Source organism: Leucoraja erinacea, chromosome 2 (genome assembly GCF_028641065.1).
Source record: "Leucoraja erinacea ecotype New England chromosome 2, Leri_hhj_1, whole genome shotgun sequence".
Classification (NCBI taxonomy): Eukaryota; Metazoa; Chordata; class Chondrichthyes; order Rajiformes; family Rajidae; genus Leucoraja; species Leucoraja erinaceus.
This window is the reverse complement of record NC_073378.1, coordinates 139224593-139232038: the sequence shown is the minus strand read 5'-3', so window position 1 is coordinate 139232038 and position 7446 is coordinate 139224593. Positions and strand designations below refer to the sequence as shown.

Below are 7446 nucleotides of genomic sequence, written 5' to 3'. Positions count from 1 at the left end.
GCTACACTTGTCGCTTTATCTCCCCCCTCGACTCCATTCAAGGACCCAAGCAGTTATTCCAGGTGCGACAAAGGTTCCCCTGCATCTCATCCAACCTCATCTATTGCATCCCCTGCTCTAGATGTCAGCTGATCTACATCGGTGAGACCAAGCGTAGGCTTGGCAATCGTTTCGCCGAACACCTCCGCTCGGTCCGCAATAACCAACCTGATCTCCCTGTGGCTCAGCACTTCAACTCCCCCTCCCATTCTGATAAGGGGTGGAGGCTTAAAAGAGACGTGGACCAAATTGGTTTTGATTTACTCAGAAGATGGTGTGTGCCTGGAACACACTGCCGGTGGAGGTAGTGGAGGTAGATAAGATAGCGGTGTTTAAGAGGCTTTATGCATTCATTCTATCTATTTTGCTTATAATCTTTAATGGCATAATCTTATAAGGCTTTAAGATAGACACATTGATATGTAGGGAATGGTGGAATATGGATCACGTGCAGGCAGAGGAGATTAATTTAACTCAGCATCATGTTTGGCACAGACATAGTGACCTGAGGGCCTGTTCCTGTGCTGTATTATTCCTGCACATTTTACTTGTGTAGGCAGGAGCTGGAGATGCTGTTTTAAACCGATGGTAGACACAAAATGCTGGCGTAACTCAGCGGGACAGGCAGCATTTCTGGAGAGAAGGAATGGGTGGTGTTTCAGGTCAAGACCCATCCTCAGACTGAGCATCAGGGGAGAGTGAAGCTGGAGGTATGGATGGGCACAAAGATTGTAGAGCAGGAGGAATCACAGAGGGGGAGCAGCGAGAGAGGGTGTTACAGAACTCTCGCCAGAGAGAGGAGGAGCGTGGGGACAAAGGGGGTGCAGTAGGCACACCTAAAGAGGATTTTGCAGTGCACCAGATGAAATGTATAGGAAGGAACCACAGATGCTGGTTTGCACAAAAGATGGATACAAAATGCTGGAGTAACTCAACAGGACTCAACAGTTCCTTGAAGGTGTAATCTCATATAGATAGGGTGGTAAAGGAAGCTTTTGGTGTGCTAGCCTTTATAAATCAGAGCATTGAGTATAGAAGCTGGGATGTAATGTTAAAATTGTACAAGGCATTGGTGAGACCAAATCTGGAGTACGGTGTACAATTTTGGTCGTCCAATTATAGGAAGGATGTCAACAAAATAGAGAGAGTACAGAGGAGATTTACTAGAATGTTGCCTGGGTTTCAACAACTAAGTTACAGAAAAAGGTTGAATAAGTTAGGTCTTTATTCTCTGGAGCGCAGAAGGTTAAGGGGGGACTTGATAGAGGGAAATGATGAGAGGGATAGACAGAGTTGATGTGGACAAGCTTTTCCCTTTGAGAATAGGGAAGATTCAAACAAGTGGACATGACTTCAGAATTAAGGGACAGAAGTTTAGGGGTAATATGAGGGGGAACTTCTTTACTCAGAGAGTGGTAGAGGTGTGGAATGAGCTCCCAGTGGAAGTGGTGGAGGCAGGTTCATTGGTATCATTTAAAAATAAATTGGATAGGCATATGGATGAGAAGGGAATGGAGGGTTATGGTATGAGTGTAGGCAGGTGGGACTAAGGGGAAAAAAGTTGTTCGGCACGGACTTGTAGGGCCGAGATGGCCTGTTTCCGTGCTGTAATTGTTATATGGTTATTAGGACAAGGCAGCATCTCTGGAGAGAAGGAATGGATGGTGTTTCAGGTCAAGTCCCTTCCTCAGACTCAGGAAAACTGGAGATATGAATGGGTAAAAGGGCACAGACCTTTCCTCTGGCAGCCCACCACCCTCTGTGTGAAAAAGCTGCCCCTCAGGTTCCTATTAAATCTTCCTCCTCTCACCTTCAATCTAGGCCATCTAAGCTCATAAATTCCGGCCCAGTTCCTGATTCCCTTAGCCTGGGTAAAAGATGCACTATCTCTCTGTATGACCCTCGTGACTGTAAACACCTCTTAAAAATCAGTGGATGGGGAAACTTTTAGACAGACGTGGATTTGTAGGGAATGGAGGGATACAGATCACATGCAGGCAGAGGAGATGAGTTTAGCTTGTCATCGGGTATGGACAGGTGATGTACTGCTCCTGTCTGACGTAACAGGCCGCAGGCTGGCTGGGGACGCTGTCAGTAGGGCACCAGCAGTCTCCACTGGACAGTCCCACCGGCCCCAGTCTCACCCACAAACGTCCCCGTTGCTCGGAGTCACAGGCGGAGATCGCGGAGATACCAGCGCATCGTCCCCTCCTTACCAGAGTCCTGCTGATTGACGGAGCACCCTGCAACACACATGGCCAGGCTCAGCCCCCTTCCACTCTGCCCTTTCCACACCAGCCCTGCCCCAGCCCACTCTGCCCCAGCCCACCCTGCCCCAGCCCACCCTGCCCCAGCCCACCCTGCCCCTGCCCACCCTGCCCCAGCCCACCCTGCCCCAGCCCACCCTGCCCCAGCCCACCCTGCCCCAGCCCACCCTGCCCCAGCCCCCCCCCTGCTGCCCAGCCCCCACCCTGCCCCAGCCCACCCTGCCCCAGCCCACCCTGCCCCAGCCCACTCTGCCCCAGCCCACCTCTGCCCCAGCCCACCCTGCCCCAGCCCACCCTGCCCCACCCCCCACCTCTGCCCCAGCCCACCCTGCCCCAGCCCCCTCTGCCCCACCCCACTCTGCCCAGCCCACTCTGCCCCAGCCCACCCTGCCCCAGCCCCCCTGCCCCAGCCCACTCTGCCCCAGCCCCCCTGCCCCAGCCCTGCCCTGCCCCAGCCCACCCTGCCCCAGCCCACCCTGCCCCAGCCCACCCCCCGCCCACCCCACCCTGCCCCAGCCCCACTGTGCCCCAGCCCACCCTGCCCCAGCCCACCCTGCCCCAGCCCACTGTGCCCCAGCCCTGCCCCAGCCCTGCCCCTGCCCCAGCCCACCCTGCCCCAGCCCCCTGCCCCTGCCCCAGCCCCACCCTGCCCCCAGCCCACCCTGCCCCAGCCCACCCTGCCCCAGCCCCCCTGCCCCAGCCCACCCTGCCCCAGCCCACTCTGCCCCTGCCCCACCCACCCTGCCCCAGCCCACCCTGCCCCAGCCCCAGCCCACCCTGCCCCAGCCCACCCCTGCCCCAGCCCACCCTGCCCCAGCCCACTCTGCCCCAGCCCTGCTCCTGCCCCAGCCCACCCTGCCCCAGCCCACCCTGCCCCAGCCCACCCTGCCCCAGCCCACCCTGCCCCAGCCCACCTGCCCCAGCCCACCCTGCCCCAGCCCACCCTGCCCCAGCCCACCCTGCCCCAGCCCACCCTGCCCCAGCCCACCCTGCCCCAGCCCACTCTGCCCCAGCCCACTCTGCCCCAGCCCAGCCCACCCTGCTCCTGCCCACCCTGCCCCAGCCCACTCTGCCCCAGCCCACCCTGCCCCAGCCCCTGCCCCCCACCCTGCCCCAGCCCCCCCTGCCCCACCCCCCTGCCCCAGCCCACCCTGCCCCAGCCCACCCTACCCTGCCCCAGCCCACCCTGCCCCAGCCCACCCTGCCCCAGCCCACCCTGCCCCAGCCCACCCTGCCCCAGCCCACCCTGCCCCAGCCCACCCTACCCTGCCCCCAGCCCACCCTGCCCCAGCCCACCCTGCCCCAGCCCACCCTGCCCCAGCCCACTCTGCCCCAGCCCAGCCTGCCCCTGCCCCGCCCACTCTGCCCCAGCCCTGCTCCTGCCCCAGCCCTGCCCTGCCCCAGCCCCCTGCCCCAGCCCACCCTGCCCCAGCCCACTCTGCCTACCCGCCTCTAATCCCCGATCTCGGGTGACCACTTGGGCGATCCCGAAGCTGACCAAAGTAGCGGGCGTGGCCTGCGGGACACCGAGGGAGACGCAGCGAGTAGTGCAGCAGCGGAGTTTGATCCTAACCGCTGGCGCTCTCTCTGTGGAGTTTGCACCTTCTCCCTGGGTTTCCCCCAGGAGCTTCAGATCCCCCCCTCGCCCCACGTCCCAACGACACAAGGGGCCGGCAGCATCAAAATCAGCCGCTGTGAATGAGTGCTGTCCCCATTCACTCAGTTACCCCCCTCCACTCACACAACCCCCTCTCTCCCCCACCCCTCTCTCCCCACACACCACTCCCACACCCCCCTCCACTCACACACCCCCCTCTCACCCCCCCACCCCCCCCCTCACACCCTCTCTCCCCACACCCCCTCCACTCACACACCCCCCTCTCCACTCCCACACCCCCTCCACTCACACACCCCCTCTCCCCCCCCACCCCCCACCCCCCCCCCCCCCCACCCCCCCCCCCCCCCCCCCCCCCCCCCCCCCCCCCCCCCCCCCCCCCCCTCCCCTCCCCCCCCCCCCTCTCCCCCCACTCCCTCTCCCACCCCCTCCCTCTCACACACCCCCCACTCCCCACACCCCCTCCACTCACACACCCCCCCTCTCCCCACACCCCCTCCACTCACACACCCCCCTCTCTCCCCACACCCCCTCCATCACCCACACACCCCCCCTCCCCACCCCCCTCTCCCCACACACACCACTCCCACACCCCCCTCCACTCACCACCCTCTCTCTCCCCACACCCCTCCACTCACACACCCCCTCTCTCCACACCCCCCCCTCACCCTCCCCACACCACTCCCACACCCCCTCCACTCACACACCCCCTCTCCCCCCCCCCCCTCTCCCCACACACCACTCCCACACCCCCTCCACTCACACACCCCCTCTCTGCCCACACCCCCTCCACTCACACACACCCCTCTCTCTGCCCACACCCCCTCCACTCACAACACCCCCTCTCTGCCCACACCCCCCTCTCCCAGGGGCCTCTCCCCACACCCCCTCTCCCCACACCCCCTCCACTCCCACCCCTCCCCCCTCCACCACACACCCCCTCTCTCCCCACACCCCCTCCCTCTCACCCTCTCTCCCCACACCCCCTCCCCTCACCCACACCCCCTCTCTGCCCACCCCCCCTCCACTCACACACCCCCTCTCTCCACCACACCCCCTCCACTCACACCCCCCCCTCTCTCCCACACCCCTCCACTCACACACCCCCCTCTCTCCCCACCACCCCCTCCACCACACACCCCCTCTCTGCCCCACCCCCTCCACTCACACACCCCCTCTCTCCCCACCCCCCCTCTCCCCACACACCACTCCCACACCCCTCCACTCACAACACCCCTCTCTCTGCCCACACCCCTCCACTCACACACCCCCCTCCTCTCCCCACACCCCCTCCTCCCCACACCCCCTCTCTGCCCACACCCCCTCCCCCCCCACACCCCCCTCTTTCCACACCCATCATCTCCCCATACACCCCATTCCCTCACACTCCCCCCCTCCTCTCAACCCCCCTCTCCCTTCTACCCACACCCCTCCACCCCCCCTACAACCCCCTCTCCCCACACCCAGGTTCCCCTTAACCTCTGCCAGCTGGCTCACCTGACAGATCCAGGACTTGCAGGCTGGAATCCCGCTTCTCCAAGGCCTCCAGGAGCAGCTGCAGTCCCGGTGAGCCGATGCCGGGATTTTGGGAAAGGTCCAGAAAAGCCAGGGATGAGAGGGAGGGGATGCAGCTGGAGCGGGAGGAGCAGAGGCAACACCATCAGTCCGACCCATTCCAACCCGCCCTTGGTCACCTCCCAAATTCACCCATCACCGAAAACATCCTAGACCAGCCAGAGAAGGGGGGCGAATGGGGAGAAACATAGAAAATAGATGCAGGAGTAGGCCATTCGGCCCTTCGAGCCTGCACCACCATTCAATATGATCATGGCTGATCATCCAAATCAGTATCCTGTACCTGCCTTCTCTCCATACCCCCCTGATCCCTTTAGCCAAAAGGGCCACATCTAACTCCATCTTAAATATAGCCAATGAACTGGCCTCAACTACCTTCTGTGGCAGAGAATTCCAGATTCACCACTCTCTGTGTGAAAAAATAAATTCTCATCTCTGTCCTAAAAGACTTCCCCCTTATCCTTAAACTGTGACCCCTTGTTCTGGTGGGTGCAGGGGAGGGGAGGTGGGTGCAGGGTGGAGGGTGCAGGGAGGGGAGGTGGGTGGAGGGGGGAGGTGGGTGGAGGGGAGGGAGGTGGGTGGAGGGGAGGGGAGGTGGTGGAGGGGAGGGGAGGTGGGTGGAGGGGAGGGGAGGTGGGTGGAGGGGAGGGGAGGTGGGTGGAGGAGGGGGGGTGGAGGGAGGGGAGGTGGGTGGAGGGGAGGTGGGTGGAGGGGAGGGGAGGGTGGGTGGAGGGGAGTGGGTGGGTGGAGGGGAGGGAGGTGGTTGACGGGAGGGAGGGGAGGTGGGTGCAGGGGAGGGGAGGTGGGTGGTGGGGGAGGTGGGTGGAGGGGAGGGGAGGTGGGTGGAGGGGAGGGGAGGTGGGTGCAGGGGAGGGGTGGTGGGTGCAGGGGAGGGGGGGTGGAGGGGTGGTGGTGCAGGGGAGGGGGTGGTGGGTGCAGGGGAGGGGTGTGGTGGGTGCAGGGGGGGGGGGGGTGGAGGGGTGGTGGGTGCAGGGGAGGGGTGGTGGGTGCAGGGGAGGGGTGGTGGGTGCAGGGGAGGGGGGGGGGGTGGAGGGGTGGCGGGGTGCAGGGTGGAGGGGTGGTGGGTGCAGGGGAGGGGGTGGTGGGTGCAGGGGGAGAAGGGCTGGTGGGGGTGGACCTCAAGGAAGGGCTCCCTCACCCACTGCCTTCCCTTGTCTGATAGGCCAGGTGCAGAGTCGGCACAGGTGATAGAAGATGTGATCCGATTTGCTGCAGAAGAGAAGCTTTTCCTGATGGCGGATGAGGTGAGGCTGTGATCGGGGGTATGGAGGGATCTCAGGGTGCAAGGCCATCACTCCCTGGAAGCAGCAACACAATTAGACGGAGTGGGAAGAACATCACCAATTCATATTCTCCAGAGATGCTGCCGGACCCACTGAGTTACTACAGCACTTTGTGTTCTACGTATGATTCCAGCATCTGCAGTTCCTTGCATCTCCATAATAGTCACATTGAAGCTCTATAAGACTTTGGTTAGGCTACATATGGAGACGGAGACTTTGGTTAGTCTACATTCTGCTGACGGTACTATCCACTCCACCCAAGGTGTGCTAGGGTGGGGTAACAGTGAGGGGGTGACAGTGGGCAAGGTTGGTGTGACTACTGTCCTCACCCCCAGGTGTATCGGGGTGGGGTGACAGTGTGGGGGTGACAGTGGGCAAGGGTGTGCGACTGTACTGTCCTCACCCCCCAGGTGTATCGGGGTGGGGTGACAGTGCGGGGGGTGACAGTGGGCAAGGTTGGTGTGACTACTGTCCTCACCCCCTAGGTGTATCTGGGTGGGGGTGACAGTGCGGGGGGTGACAGTGGGCAAGTTGGTGTGACTACTGTCCTCACCCCCGGGTGTATCGGGGTGGGGTGACAGTGCGGGGGGGGGGGGGGGGGACAGTGGGCAAGGTTGGTGCGACTACTGTCCTCACCCCCAGGTGT

The 7446-nt window shown here is 62.3% G+C and overlaps 1 long non-coding RNA gene across 1 annotated transcript in view; it reads right to left on the bottom strand.

Moving 5' to 3' along the window:
* Positions 1-5976, bottom strand: part of LOC129716198 (uncharacterized) — a 9142-nt gene extending 3166 nt beyond the window's left edge. Inside the window, exons 1-2 of the long non-coding RNA XR_008726610.1 lie at positions 5419-5976; positions 1-2282 (exon numbers count right to left, since the gene is read on the bottom strand). The exon at positions 1-2282 is cut by the window's left edge and continues 3166 nt beyond it. This is a non-coding gene — a long non-coding RNA (uncharacterized LOC129716198). The remainder of the gene's footprint in view (positions 2283-5418) is intronic.
* Between the last annotated feature and the right edge of the window lie 1470 nt (positions 5977-7446).